General features: G+C 43.1%; 1 protein-coding gene across 1 annotated transcript in view; it reads left to right on the top strand.

Annotated features, from left to right (window-relative positions):
- Positions 1 to 220: 220 nt before the first annotated feature.
- The window catches only part of LOC310860729 (myosin IXB), an 82,017-nt gene continuing 56,157 nt past the window's right edge, over positions 221 to 26,080 (top strand). Inside the window, 1 exon segment of the mRNA XM_083767849.1 lies at positions 221 to 659. The gene's annotated coding sequence lies outside the window, so the exon portion shown is untranslated.

Below are 26,080 nucleotides of genomic sequence, written 5' to 3' on the forward strand. Positions count from 1 at the left end.
TTAAAAGGAGACACTGAAGCAGATGATAAGATGTTCCAAATAATAGCGTACATGTGCAATTGCTTCTTCTATCCAGTGGGTGGCGCCCTGTTTCAACAAATGAGCTGGTGCAACAGGGTGAATTCATTGTACAGCAGCTCGCTTGCGGCTTTTTGTCAACTTTTTTTCTCTCTCCACCGCGTACAGCACACACACAGCCTGCTGCAATTATTTAGCCAAGAGAAAGGAAGTAGCGACGGGCTAGCAGCTAGCTGATCTATAACCAATCAGTACTCTCTTGGAAGGATGTACCTTTCCTTTGATCCTCTTTCATTTCAAAGAGAACTGATCTTCAATTAGCATAGACAATGAGATGGCAAGTAGGTAAGGATAACGTTTTAGTAGGGTCATTCTTTCCCAAGCCGGTTTCACACTGATTCAGTAACATTCAGTCAGTGTTGATCTTTGTCTGGAACGGTAACGTCTGCTCTGGTCTGTACTATAGTCCGTTGTTAGCCTGTCTGCTATAGTACTGAGGAGGTTACTGTGACTTGATTTCACCAAAAGAGAAGAACAAGAAAAAAGACCTTGGAAACGGCGACCAGAATTTTCAGTCAGTCATATCGCGGATAATGCAATAAAGGATTATTCCAAGGCAATGAGAAAGACGACGGAGAAAGGTAAATATATAAAAAGTTGCTTATCTCGCTGTACGTGCTTGTTTGGGCTAGACAAGCAAGCCAATGAACTTGTCAAAATATACATTATGTTCTATTGCTCCAAGCAGCACAGTTTTGTCTTAACATTTTAGCCTATTTTAGAAGGCTTTTGATTGATTTATCCAAAGATTAGTATGTAATGTATGACCATACTTTTATGTGTTAAGCGTATACGACTCAGTCTACTGAGTGACAGACAGTAATTAAGGTTAGACAAAACGGACTCGTCCTACAACATTTACCTTAATGGTTTGTGAGTAAGTTGAGAATGTAGGCTAACTTGTTGCAATGACGTTATTGCAGTGATGTCCCCATAGCCTGCTAAGCCCTGCTTCATGTTAATGTGACTATAACGTCATACAAAGACGTGAAAGAGACTCCCTTTGGCATAATTTTCAAAGTAGACTACAGTTGAAATCCAGAAACGTTCAGGGTGTTGAGTTTGATGTAGACAAGCATTTCAAGTCTAATTGGAAATAAATGGTGTTTGACATTTGGATTTTTACATTTTGGAGTTAGAGTAATTGTCAGACTGTAATTGTAGAGTTTGTGATGATTGCTGTGAACTATGATAAACCCCTGTGGTTAGCATTAAGTGAAGAAAAGTCTGAAATAACATTGACCTACCTCTGGGGCTTTGTTTTTGAAAACACTAATGCACTGTACTATTTTTAAGTTGCCATCATGATATGGGATACAAGAGTGCAACAAATTACACAGTAGGCCTATACATTTCACTTTCTAGTACTTGGAGATATTAGGCAGGTGGCATAAGCTTGTACCACACACACACACACACACACACACACACACACACACACACACACACAGTGGAACTGCCATTTCCAGCTCTAGTAGCTACAGCACATGACTAATGTCTGGGTGGTGGAAAAAACTAATCACGTCATAAAGCTCCAAATAGGAACAGTACAATTAGGTTTACATGGATTTCACTTCAAAGCTCCTCTCTGTTTTGCTCTTTATTTGGTCTATATATTGTGGCGTGTTGTTGCAGTGGCATCAGTGCGGCGGTAACATTTACCAAGACATTTCCTCTTGATGAAATAATGTATTTACACTTCCCTCCAGACAGGCTCTTAGCTCTGTTGGCCAGGCCTATGTTGTATGCACAGACTAGTTAAATCCCTCTATGTGACATTATGTTCATCTATACACTGATTCTGATGTTGATGTGATCCATGTGCAAGCATGGCTTGAATATTGGTACAAGTTGGAGCATAGAAGAAGAATGGCTGCTATAATATCCTGCTAGATATAGTGCTGTGCATTGTATCTTTATGTATCTTTTCAGGATTACGTTAGTTGTTGCACAATGCACATTGAGTAAGCCTTTACTCAAAAATGAAGGAGTTATGTCCCTCAAACTGAAACTACTGTGAGACTGTAAGCAGAGTAGACACATACACTAACTCAGAGATCTTGGTGTGTAAGGTCTTGGTGTGTTAATTACAGTCTGAATTAGAAGGATGTGATCGATATTTGTTGCTGTTTTATTTTTTTTAAATATTCCTTGATCCAAAGCAGAGTGAAGGCAGGCAGGCAGGGCTCTCTACTCAAACCCAATCCGAACAAAGCCTTTCTTTGGTCTTAAAAAGAAAATGGCCATATGGAGGCTGATGGTTTGGACTCCTCAGTCCCAGTGCCCACTGACAGACTGACAGGTGACAGGGGTGTGTGTGTGTGTGTGTGGTCACGTGTGTCCTGAGACTTAATGAAAAAGCTACGTTCCATTTTTAGAAGCTTTGCCATAAGTTGTAATTGGTCCACTCCTGTGGATGCTGTTTTGTGGAAAAACGGTATGTTAAAAGATGGCAAAGTAAAAAATAGTTGTTTTCAATAGCCCTGTTTATACTGCCTGTTCAAGCAGGCCTGTTCAAGCAGGAATCATGCAGCCTGGTTCTGTGTAGATACAGAGATGGATGGGGGGGTGCTCATTTTTGTGCCCCCCTTTGAGCCTGCTGGAATGGCATTTATTCCACTGTTTCCCAAATAGTGGGTCTGGACCCTTTTGTGACCATTTTTTATGAGTCACGACTCGAGTAAAAATCCATGGCAGAACTATCTACAATAAGGCAAGGGCAGGCGTCCGCCTGTCCAAATCCATTTCTGGCCTGGCCAAAATCCATACAATGAGGAAAAAGAGGACAAAAACAAGACCTGAGAACTATTACCGTTGCGGTAGAGCGTGACCCCCAATCACCCATTGGAATGTAAATGCATGCCTTTCAGCCTTTGTATCCTACTCGTCTGGCAGGTATATCCCTTTGAAAACCTTTAGTGCTACGATTTTGCGCGGGGAAACGACAATTAACACATATCTTGCCTGCCCAAAATAATTCCTGGATACGCCACTGGTACTTGGAGATATTAGCAGGTGGCAGATGCCGTGTTCCTATTTTTTTAATTTATTTATTTTGATAAGTGATGTTTGACATTAATTGGTGATTCTATGCTAAGCTCAGGCTAGCTATCCTATTATCCTTTGTTAAGGCTACTAAATACCAGGATACAGTTACTGTACTGTAGCTAAAAGCATAGTCCAAGTTTAATACATATTTCAATCAAAACAGTTCATCTCAAAATATCTTTATTGCACATTTTGCCTCTAGTCTTCCTATTACCACATCTATTATTTATAAATTCAATCTTAATGAATAATAATGATTGAGCAGCAGCCTTTTATTAGGCTAGATATATACGGGTAGCTGACTCGGCTGAGGCTTGATCAAACTGAAATGTGTTTTAGACTAGTATTACTGGTGGTTTCAGCCTTCAGGTGGCAGGAGTGGACCTGGTGAGACGTAGGAGGGGCCCGGACTGGAGTCAACCCACAGAGCCTAGTCCTTCCACGCGCCAGAATCTGGTTCTCCCAGTCCCGGCAGAGTAGTTCCGGAGCAACGGATTGTGTGGCCTTGCTCATTCCCTGATGCACTGATCGAGGGTAGCTACTGGGACACAAGTCGGGATTTGATCAACCCCGGCTGGGTCGCTTGAGTGACCCGTATGATGTTGGATTGTTGGTAGACCCGAAACCCCGTTGACCTCAGGATACATCACGGAGGATAAGTCCCAGTTGCATCCATGCGATGTATTTTTAGTTATTGGCATGTAATGCATTACAATATGGGCTTGACTCTGGAGTGTATTGTGGCTAGTTAAATTCCCTTTGTTTTCCCATTATCTTTGAGTGATCTGCAAGTCCGTTTTTGTTGTGTTGCACTGCTGAAAATGTTGGCAGTGTTGCAGAGGCTGCAGTTTTTCTGTCAACAAATTGTGTTTAGCGCATTTAAAAAGTGTTAGGATTATCCAAAACAGCTTGAAACTGTGCATGATCTCAATTGCCTGTCATCATATGAATCTAAAACATATGAATTAGTCCCCTGGACGCATTCTTTGCTTGTTTATCTACAGCTGGTGTACATGGTCAGGAATATATCTAGGCTACTTGTGAAATGATGCACCTGCCGTCCCATGGTACTGTAAACCCCTGCTTCAGCACTTATCTCAGCTATCTGGGGCCAATACGGCCCTCATATCATTCTGCCTGGATATATTTATGCATACAAGTGCACACGCAGGCCGGCATAGGTTGATCCAGGCGTGTTACTGTCATGTATCCATTATTATTGGAGTTGACGGCAGGTATTTGTTCTTTGTACATGAAGAGAAAGGGACCACTGAAGGCAGCCTGCTTTGAATGATGGCCAAGGCCTGTTCTGCTCAAATTAAGAAATGAGAAGAATCTGCCCACCATTTTCTGCTTCTAAATATTTCTTTTACTGAAGTGGTAACGTTTCAGGCCGCAGCCCTTCCTCAAACCTTCAAGGAATGAGTAGACATTGTCTGTTGTTGTCTGGCAGGTTGGACTTGGATCAGAGTACAGTGTGCCTTGATAGAGCATTGAATGAAGTTCACACAACTTTATAAGGTGCAGTGGCAGTGTGGCAGGCCTGCTTTCTGAGAATCTGGCAAAAAAAATCCACAGACATGTAAAGACCTGTGAATCTATGTACCAACCTGCTTATTGTGAGGATTTCTCTACCCTTCTGTTGCTTACACAGTATTACTGACCAAGAACACTGGGATGGGCTGGGTTATGTGTTGTCCTTCTTTTGTTACACTGTTGTAAAAACCCAGATTATATGGCTCTTACACATATTGTATGTATTGTTAGCGCCGTCTATGTCGGAATTCGGAACCCAAGCTTGAATAAGACTCAACCACTGATAAAGAAGTATCGAATCTGGTTTGCGCATCATAGCATTCCCAGCTGATTTTTGTTGTCTATAATGGGCTAAAACAGACAGATGGACAGCTAGTAAAGTGCACACTATACTGTAGAATCTCTCTCCCCTTTTAAGTGGTGCAACCACTTCCTTAAGTGACTGTGTGTGGGTGGGTGTGTGGGTGCGTCTGACACACGGTAACTTTGTCATTTCTCAACCGTTTCGGACGCGGGGCGGCTCGCCGGAATCGGGCCGGCACCCTGGGTGCATTCCTGTGGGTCTGGAACCCCCCCGGGGACCCCCACACGGAGTTGCACCACTTACTTCACATGGGTGTGATTTTTATTTTATTTGGTAGATATATATATATATATATATATATATATAGTATAATATCATTTTGCATCTTTGTGACAGGCCTAAACATTCTCCCCATCCTCTCCACACACAGGAACAGTTTTGACAAATTTTCCCCTTACACACAAGATCGGTATCGGCCGATCATGAGAAAAACAATCTGTGATCTGGGTCGGTCCCAAAAAACAAAGGTCTGCCGGGCTCGAGAATCGAACACAAAATGTTGTTCATTAGTATTATTGAATCCATACACTTTCCACGTCCGATGCAGCTTGATTTGTGGTGGATAAACTGAGTAACCTTGTGCTGTACAAGTGTGGAGGCCTAGATTCTATTTCAAATGTAAACTGTACCAGCCAGCGTAGAGCCCAGTTACATCACACACGCAATTTTGAGATAACCTCGTATATCATCCCATCCCTAGTTTTGAGCCCTGTTTTTGAGTAAATGGGAATAGATGAATGGATGGGAGAGACAAGAAGAGGAGATCACAAGGGAGAAGTGGGACTCAGGATTGGCAAGACTTGACAAGATTTGTGTGTCACGTAAATGTGCCATAATCCCATATGTGGGCACTGAAGTCCAGCAGTGTGACAGTCAGGAATGCTGTTGGGTGTGTCATATGGGGGGTGGTGAGATGGCATGGGTGGATGGTTTGTGAACAATCCCACGGGATTTTATGTGTGTGAGAGAGAGACACAGAATGCTTGATTTTGGCCCTGGCAACATGGCTCATTCAATGTGGGCAAACCAAGTTTATGGCTTTATAAATAGGCCCAGCAGCTGTAATTGTAGGGTGTAAGTGAGGAAAAAAGAAGACTGTCTGTTTAGGGATGACCTATTTGTTATTGTTTTTTGCATTAATTACAATGAAAATAAATATAACTAGAAAAAGTGCCCTTCCGGGCACAGGTCTCCACCAGGTTATCCACAGATCCGTGCAGTTAGAGGTAAAAACACTTTTCGGCCAGTTATAGCGCCACCTTGAGGCTGAGTTGAAATTGTTCATGTGGCATTTCGTCCTCGGCCTAGTGGGAATGTGGGTGCACAATTTCACGGAAATCACGCGATGTGTTCATGATTTGCAGCATTTTGTTTGAAACTGAGCACTCCTGTGAACTTTGGAAGCCAATCTTAACCAATCAGGATGGAGTCTGATAAATCTGAAAGACCCGTTTCGTTGAATGGCTCTAGAGAGACTGTGTACCAATTTGCGTGATGTTTGGACAAAATCTGTAGGTGTACTGTGCAAAAACGTGTTTTGCACAAAGCGGCCTCCTGGTGGCGCTATAACAGGCCGTTCTGGAAAGTTTGGGGCAGAGGTTCATGGTTGGCATCCAGGGAGTGTGTGTGCAAAATATGGCATTGAAAAACTTGTTTTGCACAAAGCGGCCTCCTGGTGGCGCTATAACAGGCCGTTCTGGAAAGTTTGGGGCAGAGGTTCATGGTTGGCATCCAGGGAGTGTGTGTGCAAAATATGGCATCGACCGGGTTAACGGTGGCCGAGATTAGCTGTTCACGGACACACACACGGACACACACACACACGGACACACACACGGACGGACGGAGTGCAAAACATACTCTCCCCACATGCCTTCGGCCTGGTGGAGACAATTATGATAGGATCATTGTGATTATGGTGATTAATGACAAAAAACTCTAGGTGTTTTGACTGTGATTATAGGCCTGGTAATAGTCGGCAAAGTCTCAGCCTTCAGGCATGGAAGACCAGTTATGGAAAGACCAGTTAAAAGTCATTTTCATTGAGCCTGCGGATCGTGAATGAAGATTATGATTTAGCATTTAGGATAATGTACAGTGAGTGATAACGTATCATTGTCCACAGCATGGACTGTTTACACCAGCTCTCAAACAGCAGGCTCTGGCTGGAGTGGAGCCTGGAGTGAGAAAGCTGTCAGTAAAAAGGTGTTCTACCCTCAGACCCCCTTTCCACCGGTTGGTTCTCAATGGGAACCGGTTCAGTTCTTTTTGGTTCTTAGAGCCAGAGCTCCCAAATTGGTGGGAAAAACTAGACCTATATTAAATTGTTTATAGGATCAATACAAGTACATTTATACATGATAACCATTCCACAGTAGTAGCTTTTTCATATTTTCGATTATTTTGCATATTTTCCTACATAATGCCTCATTTGCATATTTAAACATGTAAAATGTTTTTGTAATACAATAAACCATTGTCTTCGTGTGATAACAATTCATAATTAACGTTTCAATTTTGGAGCTCTGGCTCATGGACTAAGAACCAAAAATAACTGAACCGGTTCCCATTGGGAACCAACCGGTGGAAAGGGGGCCTCAGTGTAATACAGTCAGGAACAATGTTTACTTCTCATCATCACATGCATGATGCAAATCTATGGAATGTAAAGGGTTAGCAAGCATTTGATCTACCGTTGTTTTAACAATAGCCTAGTGTTAGAAACGACTGTACAGTAGCTAGGTCAGCAGTTAGCCTAGTTTACAGCTACCCCCCCCCCCCCCCCCCCCCACCCTTCTTTGCTGAGTCCAGTGACAGGTGCCGCAGCAGTACTGCTATGGTCAGTCCTGCTATGGTCAGTCCTGATTATAGCAAGTTCAAAGATATACTGTAACCTTGCATTTTCCGCTCTTTCTCCACTACTGCCACTGCAGTCCTTGAATAGAGGTGTGTGTGTATGTAGCATGTACATTGTACAGTATGTGCAGACGAGATGGTCCAATGTGGTCAGTGATTCTGTCCCTTGGGTTTGTTTTTAATTATGCTAATGTTTTATTTGTACTGTTGCACAGATTTATTTAAAATGTAAAGTGCAATATAAATAAAATGTATTATAATTAATATATAAGCATAGATGCCTGACTTGGTACTGCAGTGCTTCATACCCCAGTTCTGAGAGGGCTAAACCTGCTCATTTGGCCAACTAACATCAGACAAACATACGTAATGGGTATGATTGCCTTAATTTCTCTATTGGATTAACATTCCCATTAGATCATATTCTCTGTTATTTGTCATTATACATTCAGGAAGAAAGGCTTTAGTTGTCAGCTCAGCATTGAATCAGATTATCAATCAAATGGAAAGATAAGACTAGTCTCATGGCTGTGATTACAAAGCTAACTAGAGAGAACAGACTAACAGAGTGAGGAAATGAAACGCTGACAAAAATACTGTCAGCAGATAAATTGACAATTCACTGTAAACAACAAATCAAATTCAAATCCAAGACTGCATTGCCCCTGATGTTGGGAACTTGGCAGCTCTCTCCCTTCCAACATAGTGAATTAATTGCCACGCTTAAAGTAATTAAAACAAGTACTGTTCACCATAACACAGATTTGAAAGAAGTTAAAGAAACCACTTCAGCCACTTGTCTGCCTTTCGTCTCATTGCTACCTGTATGGCTCTCAACTGTATTGTGTGTTAAACCAGGAAAAGTGTGTTAAACCAGGAAAAGACAGTAGTTATGCCAAATCACTATTACAAATAAAAAGAATCCCAGATGATATCTAGTCTCATAAATATTGATATAATCAATATTTTCCCCAGCCCTAGTATGGCTTTCTGAATGTCCTTCTCTATTTGTGTACTGGATCTGTGAAAGTAATATACATTTTACATCCTGAACCACAGCTTTTGAGTGGCAGATATGAATATGAGCCTGGATACCACAGGCCACGTTCCACTTTCATGTACATGGAGACCACCTGCTCTTTCTATGAAATGGATCGACTGGGGAAGCTGGTGAAAGCTGCGAGGGTGAAAAGCTGCGAACCCTGATTGATTTCATCTCATGATGAATTAGTCATGAAGGGCAGGCACAGATTAAAAAAGAGAGGAGACGACTTAAAGCCAGATTGAGACAAGAGAGTCTTGTAACAAGGGAGATATGGACTAGTGTCGTTTAGGTGCAAGAACTGATACTTTCCAATAGAAAAATTAGCCCGAAGGAAATCTGAATATAAAATTTCACAGTATATTAATTTATATGTAAATAAATACAATATTTACAAATTCTGAGGTAGCATTGCTATAACTCCAGCTTCAAAGTTAAGCAATTATTTTGCTGAAATCTAACAATACTTTTTTGCTTTGCACTGGCATTAAGTGGAAGTTATCAGGCCATAATTTACATAATTAAACCTTTTTGAAATGTAAAATCTGTTTTCATGGTGTGGCTCCTAAGGGGCGAGCCACATAGAAGAGCGTTCGTGTGTCTGTCTGTCCACGGCTAATCTCACAAACCACTCGGCCGATCAGTGCCAAATTATTTGTGCACGCTGCCAGTTGGCCATGGACTTTTTTTTAAATTAATTCTTATCCCATGTGAACTCATAATTTCAGATCCACCATCCCACCAATCTGCAATTTCAGTCTTTCCCACATGATGTCAGAGACCATGAGACCATTGGTCCCCGCCTTGTTATTTCACATGGCACTTTTATATTTGATACACCACCACACGTCATGTTTGTTGTTTTGATAGAAGCTATATAAAGTTTTATACGTCTATTGAGAGAAATGGGCTTTGAGTGTCTTGTGTCTGGGTTTCGGTTGGCTGTGGACAAGAGCGACACTATACAATTCTCTGTGGACCCGTAATGGGTAGATTGGTTATATTCGTGCACCCTCAGAGTTAAATGAACGCTGAGGATTTTACTGTGTAGCCTGGCTCATTCCTCTGTCCTTCCCTGTCATTCAACGGCACCAGGGAGAGCGGCCTGAAAAGCAGGGCAGGGGGAAAAAAGGATGAAACTCAGCCAGGCAAAGCGACATGGGTGACGAAACGTTCCCACTAAGTGTGCACGCCAGGTTTGAGGCTGGTACTGTTGTGGTCCAACAGTGCTGGCTGGCTGGTGCACTTACTACACAGGGAGAGAAGCAAGGCTTGACCCTGGCTCCAATGCTGGTATGGACAAAATACTACCAAGGCCAGAGGCTACACAGTAAAAGCCTCAGTTTTCATTTAAGTCAGTGTACAAATGTAACCAAACGGACCCCTTAGAGTTATGGGCCCATTTGGTTACACTTGTACACTCTCTGCCGTTACAAATGGATAAATGAACATATTAGTTTACTGTGAATATTGTCACAAACATGAAATGACCTTGATGTAATTCCATTCTCTGTGAGATACAGGTAAAGGCCAACTCTCATATTTTGCTTCCTGATTTTTGGGTTATGGAAAGTGTGTTTTTTCTTTTTTTTATTATTATAAAAGCTCTGTGCATTCGGCCGTCACTCAAGTGACTAGCGCTGGAGGACTGTGTGCCTTAGTAATTATCCTATATTAAAAGTGGCTAAATTGGGAGGGAGGATCGGCAGGTGGGCCACATCCACGTCACTCTGACTCAAGACATAAGCTTCCGATATGTCCGTTATAGGCATATATGGTGTATGTAGGAGTGAGGGCCATGCACGTAGCGGCCTGGCCCTGAACTCTTCGGACTCTAGATACAGTATATGGGCTCTAGAACACTAGTAGAAAAATGGGGTAAAGATTAGCCAAGCAATGCAGGGATTTATCTTATATATATATAGTATGACCTTCTGTGGTATGGTTCAAGAGTTATAGTTCAAAAGGTGGCCTGTTATAACGTCACCACGAGGCCAATTAAAAACAATGTGTGGAGGTCTTTCCTTGGCCTACTGGGATTTGTGTGTGCAACGTTTCACGCCGTGTCGGTCCAGCGTTGCCTGAAATGTGCAGCTCAGTGCTCAGACACATACAGAGATGGCCATTGGCGAAAACATTATTCCTGCCCTAGCTGTTACGGCTTGGCGGAGATACTCTAATAATTACGACATTGTTACGACATGATGTTACATCCACGAGTAGACCTGTGTAGTTGTGGTCTGTCTGTAGTTCATGGGGAAGACAATCCTACTGCACATGTATTGTGTAACCATGTATACAATTTAGCTATGTTTTTATTTCGACTTCAATCGAAACATTACTTGGCCAGGATGGACCAAGAACCAGGGACATGTCATTGTGGACAAGCTGCAGTACGAGTGGACTTTGTGTTTGGTGTTGGCCCTGGATACTGTTTGTGTCCCAGTCTGCAGTCTAAACTGCAGACTGATGGATGCCTGGGCGGCCATGGGGAGTGACGGGACTGGAGAGAGGGTGAGAAGGAGAGAACAAAAGGACGAAAGGGAGAGAAGAGAAGAGAGACGCAGAAGCGGAGAAAGGAGGGAGGTACAGATGGAAAGAGAGATGGGGGGGTGGGGGGGGAGGCAGGAACAGTAGACCTTGGCTGTATGTTCTCTATTGGCCAGGTTCAGCTTTTCTCTGTTTGTTTTTACTCTATTTTTACCTTCCAGTCTGCCCCTGGTCACTGCTGAATGACTCCATATGTAAGTTAGATTTCATCTGAGGGAAACCATTCAAATGTTCCTTCCAAGGGGGGTGCACTGGGAGGGAAATATACTTTGATCCATATGGTTGGCTGTTGCTTAGTTCGGCGTGATATAGCGTCCAAACTAAATTGTATGCATGTAGTCCTTCATGTCATTCGATTCATGGGATGTCAGAGTCAGACTGTAAAGTGTAACCCAATCACTTTTGTTCAAGCAATGTTATAAAAGCTCCATCTTCAAAGCCAGCTAAATGTGTGAGTTGAGTTCATTCTCCTTGGTGTGATATTCTGTGAGGAGCACCACAGGGAATATGACTGCAGTAGATCTCCCCCTCATTTCACCAAACAGAAAGCTCCTAATGTGCTGCTATTAAATAGCTAATTTTGTCCCACGTCGGTGCTGCACAATCTACTAGATTTGCTCTATGTGTCGTCATGCATAGTACTTAATTGTCTCTCTCATTAAACCTGCACATTTGTGATCGATGCAAGGCTACAATATTGATTGTGATGATAATTTCATTGCACGCTTTTATTCATGCAAAAATACATTGAAACATACCTACCCTATGTAGCTCAATACGGCATGGCACAAGAAAACTGAATTGCTTTCTAAAATGGCATCATCCAAATGTCATGAGACTTGTCATTGTGGCATGGAGGCTAGGTTAAATGTGTCCCTATGCTTTGTGTTGACCACGTGTGTGTGTGTGTGTGTGACGTAGTGCTAAGCATGAACTTGGTGCAGTGCAGTGTGTGCATCAGAGTGAGTATTCTGGTGCCACAATGGAGTCATGTGTTTGGGAAGTGTTTTTAGAGCAGAGTGGCCCACATGAGTGAGTGTGTACAATATACCCTCTGTCTGCCTCCTTCACTTCCTGATCCCCCCCCCCCCCCCCCCCCCCGACAGACACACACACAAACACCGGCCAACATCTTCAGATTGTGTCTGTGAATGTATGTGTGCTAGCTCAAAGAGAGGAAGTGTTTCCTTAGCGTGAGACCAACCTGGACAGCTGCACAGGTCAGTTTGCTGTTAAGCTCAATTTATACTCTGTATCTTCTAATGATTTTGGTAACTCATTTTGGTAACTTTTCACCCAGTGTCAATTGTCTAGTCACTAGACAATTGACACTGACTGTATCCTGGGCGCTACACTCTCTCTGCCGACCTGGGGAGAGCAACGGACTGACCTCATCATGTTTCCGTCAATGCATGAGCAGTCCAGTTCTTTTCACCGGACAGGGGGGGGGGGTTTCCCCGGTTGGACGCAGCGTGTGGAAGGAACACATTATTCTAACCAGTTCCTTTCGCCTCCGTCAGGCCCCCCGGCTGGCCAGGGGGAGGCAGTTTAGAGACTAGTGTTACTGCATGTTTTTTATGAGGGTACCTACTACCTGTCCTAGGGGACACAGGGAGAACATGAGTGTACCTACTACCTGCCCTAGGGGACACGGGGAGAACATGAACTGAAAAGAAATGCCCTTTTGCCAACCCCACCTAGCCCATCTAGGGTATGGGCAGTGATCCCCAGCATTCACAGCGTCTCCAGTAGGAATCAAACCCAGGTGAGGCAACAGTGCTACAGACTGTGTCACCGTGCCCCCTATACTCGGTGGTCACTGTCCCTTGGCCGAAAATAACAGATCAGTTCTTTGCAGCCAGCAACACTAATGCAGAGTATAAATCAGGCATTTAATAGGCTGAAGCAAAACATTCCTCCAGATGCAATAGCTTGTGTTTCTATTTCTAATGATATGTATGAGCACAAGTAAGCATAGCAATCAGTGGGTTTGCCTTCATGCACTCCTTGCCGGACCGGATGATCTGCCCACCCCTTCTTTTAAACAAATCTAGTCTTAATAGTCCAACACGATAAGGGCCACCCCCTCCAGCTAGTCGGCACTTGACTGAAGATTGCTGGGTACGGAAATGTAAAACTCCGGAATCCCCTGTCACCACCAGTCAGCATGAAATCCCAGGACAGCCAACCAGAGGCAGACAGTCAGCGTGGAATCTCAGTGCAGCCAATCAGATTTAGCAGAGTCTTCTGGATTCCATTAAGGAGAACATACTCAACTGTCGGTCTGGTGTATTTCTTGTGGATGTAGCTGCTTTACGTTTACAGTTTCAGGCACATCATAGTATGATTGAAGACATTTATTTCTCTCCACCATCATGCATCATCTTTTCAGAGTATTGGCCACTATGGATGAAAGATCTGGGTTAAGAAACAGACTCTGACAGACAGTCAAGGACATGATACCGGGGTCCGGGGGAGATTTTACATTGAAATGGCATTGCATGTTTTGTCTGTTGTAGGGCTGTGACTGATCTGGAATGGTTTGAATAAATGTGGAGCAGTTTTTAAGTTGTTGTGGGGTCTGCCCTCAGGTCTCATAAAAGACAGACTGGCCAGTGGCCACAGTGACAGAAGAGGGGAGAATAACTTGTTGTAAATCAAATATAACGGGACACAGGCTGTTTATATTAAACTCTCCACTCTTCTCCTTCTCCTCTCCCCTCATCTTCTCTCCACTACTCATTTCATCTCATTTAGACCCTGGCATCTGGACTGAGTTAAGCAGTGCCAAATGGGAGGCAGTGGGGGGCAGAACGGGGATAACAGTAGGGGGTCCAAGCAAGGGGAGGCAGTGGTGACGTGCATACTGCATAGGGGGTGAAAGAATGGGGGAGACAGTTTAGAAAACGGCGATGGGACATTGTGTGAGACAGTGGAGTTGGTAATATATTCGTGTCAAGAGAACATGGTGTTGTGGGCATGGGAGAAAGAGAAGAAATTGCTTTTTTTTTTAAAGAGTGAGAGTAGAACACATGGGTGAGAGAAATATCCAGGCTTGCAGGATTACTGACCTGCTGAGAAAATCACATAAAAAAGGGGTTTTATTGAGCTGTGGTTCAAATTGGTGATGAATTCCCTGCAGCATTGGTTGAGAGGTCTAATGCACACACAGGCCTAGGAGCAGAACAGGGACGAAGGCCAGGGTAGGTAGTCTTTTTTAAATAAACTACACTGTGTTAACCACTTCATCTAATCTAATATACTTTGTTGTATGACTGACGGATTTCAAGTAGATCGGCTATTTTGGAAATTGATTTGGAAAATTCTGCCTATAATGACGGCAGGTGAAAGTTGTTAATTTAACAATCAAGATTTTGCAGTGTAGTATTTTTCACATGCTCGTACATCAATCTAAACCCCAAATAATTTCTTTACTCTCTTTCTAATGTCTATATATTTCCCTCCCTTTCCATGCATGCCAGACAGAGACCTGTGTGAAACACAGAGTCAAGCTGACCTCTAAGCGAGGTGAAATGTGGCCGGCTTGCATCAGTTTGTCAATGCATAATTCAGGCACATGCATATCATCTGCACTGACAGATCAATACGGCACACTCAGATGACCTTTGAGGTATTGATTATCGTTATGGAGGCGTGGGTTGCGCTAATCTGTTATGACAGACATTCCAGCTGGAGTGATTTCTCTAGTCACAGGAATTTACATGTACAAAATGTTAATTTAGGTACATGGAACCACATGGACCCTAATTTAGATTTTTCAGTGTAGGAATACTGTAGCAAGCAGTGCAGGCATTGTTAACTTTTGTATATAATCTCGTTTTGTACTTTTTGTCCTCACTTGTAATAGACTTGCTGCTGTATAATTAGGCTTGGGGTTTATGGATTGAAATGGTGCCTTTGTTCTCTTCTGTTCCCTTTCTATCTGTTTATTCGTGTCAGGGAAGAGGACTCAGTCCGTGGACTCTGTCTGTGCCGTGAATGGACAAGGGCAACATCAACAAGTCAAATGCGGAATCCCTGCAGATTCTCCGTTCTTTAGCCTCCTCTCTAGACAGAAGCAGCAGATGCTCCCCAGCTCTGCTTTTGTTGTTCATGGCCGGCCGGCCAGAGGTCTGACTTAAAGACGAGGGGGAGGAGAAGAGTTTAAAGTACCCCCCCCCACACCCCTACTCTCTTTCTTTCCGCTTTTCTCTCTCCACCTCTGTCTTTCTGACTGGCCCGGCTGGCGTCTGTTGGATGAGTTAAATCCCTGATTGAGCCGTTTCTAGGCCACATGGCTGCAGTGGGTGGTGCTTCGGTCCATTCACAGACACATAGGGTGCATCTGCACTCCATAAAGACCCCCAACGCTGAGAGTGATTTACCTCCACTGAGCAACATCAACCGCTCTCCTGCACCAATATGCACTGAGCAAATGTATCCCCACACCACAATGCTCCCTCCACAGTCCACACTCAAATGCTATACTGTTTCTATATAACACGCACGCACGCACGCACGCACGCACGCACGCACGCACGCACAGTGGGCCTACTCTGTATTTAACTTCTTCTCCGTCTCTCATTGTGCCTGAAGTACAATGCAGCCAGCTTTGGCTGAGTCCCATCCCCTCTCATGTCCATTAGATCAGCCAGAGAGAGTGGTGGTGGTGATGCATACTACTTTAGTGTCCCTGCTGGGCATCACTTCCCCTGAGAAGACAGGATCTGGCCTCGTCTGTTTGGTTCTACAGCAGAGTGACTTATCTGTCCTGACAACTGGCAAGGAACATAGACGTACATAAACTTTCAATGAAGTGATAGCGATCATACTTTCATTTATTTTGGCCATTTTTATGCGTTATTTCAAATAGACACAGTAGAAAAGAGACAGAAAAGGCAGGAGAGAGAGGGGGATGAAATGCTTTGAGAACTTTTATTATTTTATTTTTTTTAAGATTCGTTTTTGGCTTTTCTGCCTTTATTGATACTAGATACAAGATTGACAGGACTGTCAGGCCAGAGCCTATATGTGGCATCCGCCTGGATCATTAGGCCAGCAGGCGCCCCAGAATCTTTGAGGGGTGCTAGCTCCTCCTCATATACAGCTTTTGTCCCCACAAAATGTCCGCAACACAAACATTAAATCCCATTGACAATAAAGGGAGAATTTACTTCATCTCATCCCCACACATATCATATTTGCCATCGACAATGAAAAGAGAAATTAGGTCAAATGTCCGCTGAATATGACGTAAATTTGAGGCAACAGGCATTCTGATTGGCCAGTATGAGATGATGCATGATGATGTACGATGATAAGAGCGCCCCTCACTTCACACGTGTTGTGACCTCCTATACACAGGTTTAATGTTTGTCTTGTAAACGCATTGACAATGAAGGGACAGATCCTGTCAGATCCTATTACCCAGGGGGCAAACCACCTCTTCCTATTGTCTTTTTATTGTTAATGGCGTTTAATGTTTGTGTTTGCACTGTTTGTTTTACATCACCATTTTAATACATCACCTAATCAACATGATATAGACTTTAATATATTAGCGCCCCCCCACTTCACACGGGTGTGATTTTTATTTTTTTAATACATTTCACGTAATATACATTCCCATGCTGTGGGACTCCCTGGACTGGCATAACTACTAAAATGGGGAAGCTTTTATTGTGACAAAGGAAAAGGAAGGTCTGACCTGGAAGGACATTTGAATTGCCTCCTAGCACTATTGCTGGATAACATTACAAGAAATGTTGCTTTCCCTTTTACTAAATGCATTTCAGCCCATGCTATTGTATTTACTGTCACTCTGATTTGTACTGAAAGGTTTTTTAATCAAATCAACTCTGACTCAGTTCTAGAATGGTTGAGAACCACTGGTCTGTAAAGTGAGATAAAAGTTGCTCGGCCTGAGGGATTTCGCCTGATTCAATAACTTCTATAAGGTTACCTTTATTTTTTGGAACTTCATCAATCAAGCCTTTACTTACTGCCACCTCTCAACCACAGGGATAAGCACGGTGTCCTTTCGCATTGTGTTGCCAGTGAAGGTGATTCGTGAGAGGTTACATCTATGTATACAATTGAGAAGAACACACTTTGTGCACGCACACAACCTCAAGTTCCATTGGCCAAGTCATATATCGTGACGTATGCGGAAGTGTCGTTTACGCCTGTGTTTTGTGGCCATGATACGTCACTGACTTTACCTCTGCGTTTTCAAACCAGATTTTTGGGTGTTTGCATTTTCCGTGATGCAATGGACTGATTACAGAGCGCCCACACAAGCTGCCCAGCACAGAAAAAACACAGTCATGGCCAAAGATAAATCGCTGTCTGTCGTGTGTGTGTGTGTGTGTGTGTGTGTGTGCGCGCGCCTCACTCAGATCGCAGTGCCACATAGACGCGTGGCGTTAGACGCGAGCGGGCAGTAGGCGCGCAAGCTTCTAGTTGTCGTAAAAGGCACGTTAGTGGTGGTCAGTGAGATTCAGGTGTTGTCACTGTAAGGTCATTGTAGTCTACCAGTAGGCCAGCGATGGGAGAGGTTGGTTGTTGTACTGGAACTTGGAGGATTACCACCAGTCATCCTCTGACCTCTGCCTCTGCAGTGGAGTCATTATGTCACTGTTCCTCCAGAGACCAGACACATAGCTGACATCACCCACTTCCTGCAGGTTGAACCGTGTGTTAATAGGCAAAAGGAGTTCCAAAGCAGGATGAGTCGACCTCATTTTCACTGGCATCCGTAAGCTTCAGAGGAAGAGCCTTCTGACTGTCCGAGTGCTAAACCACAATCTCCGAGAGTTATACGGAATTCATTTCATAGAACCGCCGTACAGTGACAGACATAACTCTCATATTTTATTTCTGAGTTAAATTCATTGGCCTTTGTGTGTCATTGACTAATCCACTTCCTGCCAGACACACTAGTCACCCAATGGTGTCTCAGTGCTGAATGGCTGTTTGTGCAAATGTGTGCTCTCTATCTTTGGTGGACCATGTAGATGAGTTGGCTGGTTATTGGGGCTGAGTAAGTGCATTAACATTTAAAGTGACTCATAGGAATAGACTAAGTGACAACCAGGAATAGTTTGGTGACCACCGGAGAGACGGGTGGCAGCCGGAAATTAGACGGCACCCGGGAGCAGTATGGGTTAGCGCCCCAGCCTGTGTCTTCCGTGAGGAAGAAGCCCAACAAACCCACGGTGAGGCCTTTAGGAGGGCCATGCAAGCCTCAAGCGGAGCCTGCGGCACCACCAAGGGCAAGGTGGAGCCTGCGGAACCGTTGCGGCTTGAGAATCCACCATTCCTGAATGAAGTGCCTGGTGCTGGGAGTCTGGTGCAACGCACAGGGCCTAACCTGGTGAGAGCAGGAGTGGACCTGGTGAGACGTAGGAGGGGCCCGGACAGGTGTCAACCCACAGAGCCTAGTCCTTCCATGTGCCAGAATGGTACCTCCCAGTCCCGGCAGAGTAGTTCAGGAGGAACGGATTGTGTGGCCCTGGTTTTTCCCTAATGGGACTTATCGAGGGTAGCTACTGGGACGTAAGTCGGGACTTGATCACTCCCGGCTGGGTCACCTGAGGGAGGGGTATGATGTTGCGAGACCCGAAACCCTGATGACCTTGGGATACATCACTGAGGATACGTCCCAGGTGCATCCATTTATGTATGTATTTATTATATAAAGCATTCACATAGCGGTCATAAATTACCAGGATGACTGTCCATTATAGAGGCAACAACGTGAGAAAGGCTAAAAGGCTATCTCATCTGCCTTAACAGTATGACACACCACATCTCCCATTTCTTCCCGTCCTTCCCTTTTGGGTGGGACTTATATATATTTATTTTAAGTATGTACTGGCTGGCTGTGTCTCAGGTCCTTATTCAGCTCTGTCCTAGCTCCTCTATCCTCACTCGAACACTGTTATGTAAAGAAGTAAAGGGCATACATATATGAAGGTTGTTGCAAAATCAAGAACATGTAGATTTGATTTGAACACATGCAATCTAATCTACATGTGCACATTGAAATTTGCGCTTGCATAAAGTATTCATACACATGTCCAGTAAATAGACATTGGAAGTCACAAAGAATAAACAATTGTTGTTGTGCAACAGTCGATCTTGTGAATATTGTTTTCTGTCACTTCACATTTTCTCTCTTCAAAGTCAGATTGTGTCTGTGGATTGACTGGATTGCAGGTTCAAATTTCAATGAGTTTTAACTTTTAAGTGCTCAGTGGTGCAAATTGGCTGCGTTTTGCATCCCAAAAAGCAGATTATTGATAATGGACACAACCGTGGCGTGTACCCTTTTGGGGGTCCCTGGATGCAAATTGATAAAATACATTAATTACCAGCTGCATTATTATCTGTGGGTCTGCTGCTGACGTTATGCCACTTTTTTGCTGTGCTCCGCTGTTCTGCTCAAATTAGTGACCCTAAATAATTCTGAGGCAACATGGCTGGAGACGAGGCAGCCAATCAGAACTGCTCGACTAGCCATGCCGTGCAGACGATGGGATGTTATGGGTTGTTGCCAGTGGTGGCAACTGTCGTGACAGAAATAAGCAAAGCAGCCTCCAAAACCAAACCAGGCAAGCAACTGTGAATGAATACACGTTAGGCTGGAAATATGCAGGCTTGGCAACCAGTGTTGCCAACTGGTGACAGAGCAGGCTCAGCAGAAAATGATCTCCTGTTGGGACTTTCACAAGCTAATATTGACCAGCTTGCAGCTGGTAAAAATATCCACAGACATTTTTCATGGCCGCATCAGACCTCATTCGACGTTATAAACAATAAGATCCACATAGAAATCATTGTAAAAACAAGATAGAAATAATATTCATAACACACAGATGCCGGAATGTTGTGCAGCCTCAGACCAAATTTCCATTTCTTTAGGGTCACTTCTTTGAGCATAACAGTGCAGTGCAGCAAAAGAGAAACAGTGGCATGCGCAGTCCAGCTGATTGTTTTCCGAGCTTGTTGATATTTATATTTATTTATTTCGGTGCTATTTAATTTACTTTGTATACTGTTCAGTTTGCATATACTTTGCACTGTTGTTTGTATAATTCTTCGCAAATGTTAAAGTTGCCAGATTTTGAATTGTGCATGTTTTTTCTTTCAGATACATTTTCTAACCATAAAGATGAAATGGGAGTTAAATGCTGCAATTTGTAAAATAAATAAATAATAATAATACAAAATATGACTCCTAACGTTGTTGAAGTAGGACTAGTAAAATCTAAAAGACCACCCCTTACATTGAAAACCTATTTACTGAGTGCTCAAATCAAATCCACAAGTTTATGAATTTTGCGACATATCTACCATAGTACCTGCATACCTTCCAATAAGCCTACTATTGATGTCCTTTCCTTCTTTTCAAAACCTTGTAGGAGTGAGGATAGTGGGGTTAGGAACTTAGGACAGAGCAGAATTAGGACCAATAAGGATCGCAGCCACTCGGAGGCAATGAGTAGAAGGAGGGAGGGAAGGGAAACGATGAGTAAGATCCAGTTTTCAAGTTGCCTACCATCCCCAAAATCAACTCCCGAAGTTAACTTTTAATAATGTAGTACTCTCTTGTGTGTGTGTGTGTGTGTGTGTGTGTGTGTGTGTGTGTGTGTGTGGAGATTGTATGCGAGCAGCCTGTGTCTACGTGTGTGTGTGCCTCTTTTGCATGTTAAGAATGATGTCATTTATCTGAGTGCTGAGAGTGTAGCTCCATGAAAGATTGTCTCACAGAACAGTCTAATAGCTCCCTGGGGGCAGAGGACTGGAGATCTTTACAGCAGCCAAGAAATGTGTGGTCCCAGAGAACATCTTTCAAATTAACTCAATCAAAACAGTGGCTGAAAAGACCAATGCTCTATTTTGACAGTTTCATCAAACTTATAATATTCAGCATCCATTCATTTTATATTTTCTTTGTCATAAAATAAAAAAGGACTCTACTATAGGGTTTAGCCTATACTTTTGTTTTCACAAGCCTATTTTAAGAAGCCAGATACTGTAGGGTGGGGTTTATTGAGTCTTAAGGGGGGATGAGCAGTTGAGCACTGCCTACTCCTTGAAGAAACAACAGGTTTAAGGTACTTGTTTGTTGTTAATGCTCTCTCCTACCACACACTAAGCAGCTAAGGAGGCCCTGGCTACCATCAGCTGCAGTGCTGTTTACTAGTTGTATCTCTCCTCGATCCATAGTACCAGCCAGGCTAAGCCTTAACAAAGCAGATGGGTTGGAGATCCATCACGCTTATCTGTGGAATGCTGGGTATCCGTCTCGTGTTTTTCTCAAAAAGGACTGGCTAATATCTCTAAGGCTCCATCTTCCTTTTATTGACTCCTGGGACTCTCTCTCTCTCTCCTCCCCTCTCTCTCGTCACTATGTTGACTGAACTTGTTCTCTCGGTCCTTCCCCTTCCCACCCACTTCGATTTCCTTATGCCTGATTTATACTTGGTTGGGCATCGAAAAGAGGAGATCTACAAGCTCACAATGCGTTGCACAAGCGTGTAGATACAGTAGACTGCTCTTTGGTATACGTCACTGTTGGTGTATACAGTCTATTTTATAGACATGAATTACACTGAAGTTGGTTTTGGGGGCACTGGCGTTGGAGGAGTTAAAGTGACAGATTTAAACCAGACGGCTCATGATGGAGGATAATGATTGCTGTATTTTCTTTTTTTTTGTGGTCTCTGCAGTTTTGCATGCCGTGGCATTTTACAGACCGGCATGTTTCTGGGGTTGTGGTCACAAACAGCCGTTAAGTTGCTCTATTTCCACAGTCCCCCCCCCCCCCCCCCCTTTTTTTTTTCTATGTATCTTAAATGATTCCAGAATTTCATTTAACCCATGGCTCTGTATTTGCTGGTCTCATAACATAAGTTAGTCTTAGTACTTTGTTTTCACTGTAGCCAATGAACTACTTCCTGTGAATGCATTCATAAATAAAACATTATGGCCAGCACTGTCTGAATTGATTGTAACAAACTTAGTGAAGCTGATTTAATCGGCAAGAAACAACCGAAATAGCTGAAAAGGAAGTATTCATATTAATGAATATGCTATGAATTTGCTTTTAATGCTAGTGCCACTAGCTAGCATTCGACAGACTGCTTCAGTGCTTCATACTGTTTGTAAATGTTGACATAGTTAACATCGTGAGAAGCTAACAAAAATGCAGAATCCATGTGGACTTGGCTCACCTCATCTAAATCTATGAGTTTTAGCTGGTCTGATCGTCTGAGTGGGTATGACTGTGAAGATATGCCTGGGTATGATTCTGTTTGGTTTGGAACATTACCAACTATGTTGCCCCCCTAAACGTCTGTCTCCACAACTGATGGGGTGGTCCAATGCATGGTCTTTCTTCCGTGTGCCTGGTTATATGATCTTTTCTGATAAAACTCCCATCATAAAACAGCGAGGGAACAATCACATCTGTCTTATGGTTGACACAATGGGATATTGTAGTGAAGAAACAAATAATAAGAGGATCTTCATATTCATAACACTCTATGTGCTACCTGTTTGTCTCGTGGCGAGCCTTCAGTTTGGAAGTGCCAGTGAAAATAATAAGGTTTATACTATGTAGTGGGAATGTAAAATCTCAATGCATAATGAACGGTAATAACTTTTATGGGAGCCAAGCCTTTTCCCCATAGCCTGCTTATTTTTGGCACATTTCAGTCTACAAGATTTGTTATTTTCCTGGTCGGGAAAATAAACCATCGCCGCTTGAATGACACCAACGATGAACGAAAGCCCCCATCATGCCCCATGCTTTCAGAACTAGACCTCTGGATCCGGTTACTAAAGCAGTGCAGTCTGCCTGCCACAGTGATTTAGACCAGGTTCCAGTTACCCCAGGGGAGGCTTACAGTTTACACAGCATGCATTTTCTGATGCAAAGTCAGCCTACGTGATCCATCATCAGTGTGAACTTTACCCAGCTGTTGTCTATGCGACTCAAAGTACACTATAGATCATTGTTCTCCATCGATATTGGTTACAAACAATGTAACCTGGATCTTATTCCTCTTTGGCTGGGGTCCATTTGGATGCTCCACTGACTGAATCAATGCTGAAATAGCTCAAGGCTCCTTCAAAGAGTCACATTTCTCTATGGCTTGACGGAGAGCCAGAAACGATGGCAACGGCTTCATAATGCCTGCCAGGTCCTCGGACGCAGAAAGACAGCAAGAGACAGACAGACAGAGACAGACAGACAGACAGACGGACAAAACTGACTGGCACACAGAAGGAACCAAGGAGATAGTGTTTTTGGCTGCCAGCTTGCTAGTCTGGTACAGTAACCACAGTCTCACACTATCTACAGCTAGCCAACTCTGACGGAGAGTATAAAATAATTCACAAATATGGGTCCTTTTGGCTCCACTCTCAGAGTTAAAATGAACAGTGATGATTTTACTGCAGTTCCGGGCGAGAGAGGTCTGCTTATGTTGGATAGGATAAGCTTACCAGCATAACTAGCTAAAGTATGAAATACTGTTTCTGTCCTGTGTTGTTAACTTAACACTACCCTTCAAGGGCAAATTACAGTGTAAAATGAGGCGCAATGATTTTGTAATGAATGCCAACTTCTCCTGTCTGTAAAAGCAGCTGATCTCACACATCATGTTATATCTGCCCTGCAGAACTTCCTGCTTCATCCTGTTCAACAACAACAGCAGCTCAGGGCTTTCCTTTTGTGTAGCTGTGTGTGTGTGCACTGAGGATACATTCTCTATTACTACTTGAACTCTAGCGTCCCTATTCTGCGGCGAACATTTTGGCCCAAATAACAGATCTATGGCCCTATCTTAAGTGCGCCTTATCCATACACTTATCCATAAACTAATTTTAAATAGTTCAACTAGCCGATATACATCGACACATTTTGAGCTTGTAGATCGGCTATTTGAACTATTTTAAAATGTTTTTCAAAATAGTAAAAAATGGCAAATAAGTTTAGGGGTAAAGGGTGGCGCAAGATATAGCCCATTATGTATAGGGAAACATAAGGAGACCATGGGTTTAACTAGTTAATATCCAAGGGTAGAGCTGGAAGTGTGTTCATTCACTGACCAATTTGTTTTGGGAAAAGGACATGGACAAGTGTGGCTACTGGCACTGGAAGTCCCCCTTGTGCTTAATGAATGATGACCACATTTAAACCTACACAATAAAACCTTTGTAATGGAAATATACTCTAATGATTACTCTATTGAATAGAGTAATGATTGTACATGTTCTCAACACTGAGGTTGTTTTCCTGTTGCATCTTCAAGGCTGTTTGAATATGGATATTATCCCTCCCTCGCCTTTTCCACCTGAACAATGCTCTTTTGTGTTGTCTTTAGTAGTCAAGGGCTCAATGATGATGTGGGATCATAGTGTTGGAGCCGTGCCAGGGAGAGAGAATACTGAGTAATCCTCTGCGGGACAAATGAGCACTGGTTGGGGAAGGACTGGTTTGTTGAACTCGTCATCTGGTTGGGGGAAGGACTGGTTTGTTTAACTCATCACCTTGTCACCTTGCAGTCAGTCATCTCTGTTATGGGAGACGGGCAACTATGTTTGTTTGTGCAGTGCACGCACATTGTGTGTGCGTGCACAAAGTGCACATGCCATGTAATCATTATGTGACTTGTGGTTTTTGTCTCATGCTGTCTGTTTTTGTATCTTGGTTGCCATCACTTAGAGGAAGAGCCCATAATTGCTGTACTACTACTGCAGCGGCTAGTTACAGTCAAGTTTCAGTGGCAACGCTATTTTTAGATTGTGTGGTGAGTGACTGTCACTGCAATATTATAAAAGCTAATTTGGTATTTATACCAGCACCGCAAGAGAAAGACGTGCCCTTAATTTACTCTGAGATAAATCAATATTTATAGATATGTGGATATCCAGATGTGCTAGATTTTGTTCACTTTCTTTAACATTGAGTGACTTGGGCATTATTTAATTAGCCAAATATATAAACTATACACCAATGGTTCTCGACTTTTTTTAATCTCAAGTTTTCGTGGCCCACCCATCTGACCACATAATCCAGCCTGACAGCGTGTTGCTGGTTCGAGTCGACTCCTGATCCCAACGACCTTTGCTGCGTGTCATCCCCCCATCTATCTTCCCATTTCCTGTCAACCTTCTTTCAATCTATCAATAAAAGGCATTAAAGGGCCCCAAAATATCTTATAAAAGGGGGAAAAAAGGTTAATAACCCCCTTCACCAGAAACGTATTGTAATAAAGGAAGTGGGACACTGTGTGTAAACATGACTTCATTTATCATTTAGTTAACTGGCTAACTGGGGTAAGTCCCTGCATCATACTATGTCCAGTGGGTGTACTGACTACTCGCACATCATGGCTTATTTATTATTGGTGAACATTTTTAAACATTTCAAAGAAATACCAGATCTTCAAGCTCACAATGTGTTGACTTATCTGTCAGTTGGAGACAAAAAGAAAAACCTTTTCCACATCCTGTGGGTTATACCACGCCTAGTCTAACTTGTTGAGTGACAATTTAGTCCTCAGAGCTCTTCATTCTCCTCGTTGTTATGT

This window comes from Protomyctophum parallelum, assembly GCF_964188405.1.
Source record: "Protomyctophum parallelum genome assembly, chromosome: 6".
Taxonomy (NCBI): Eukaryota; Metazoa; Chordata; class Actinopteri; order Myctophiformes; family Myctophidae; genus Protomyctophum; species Protomyctophum parallelum.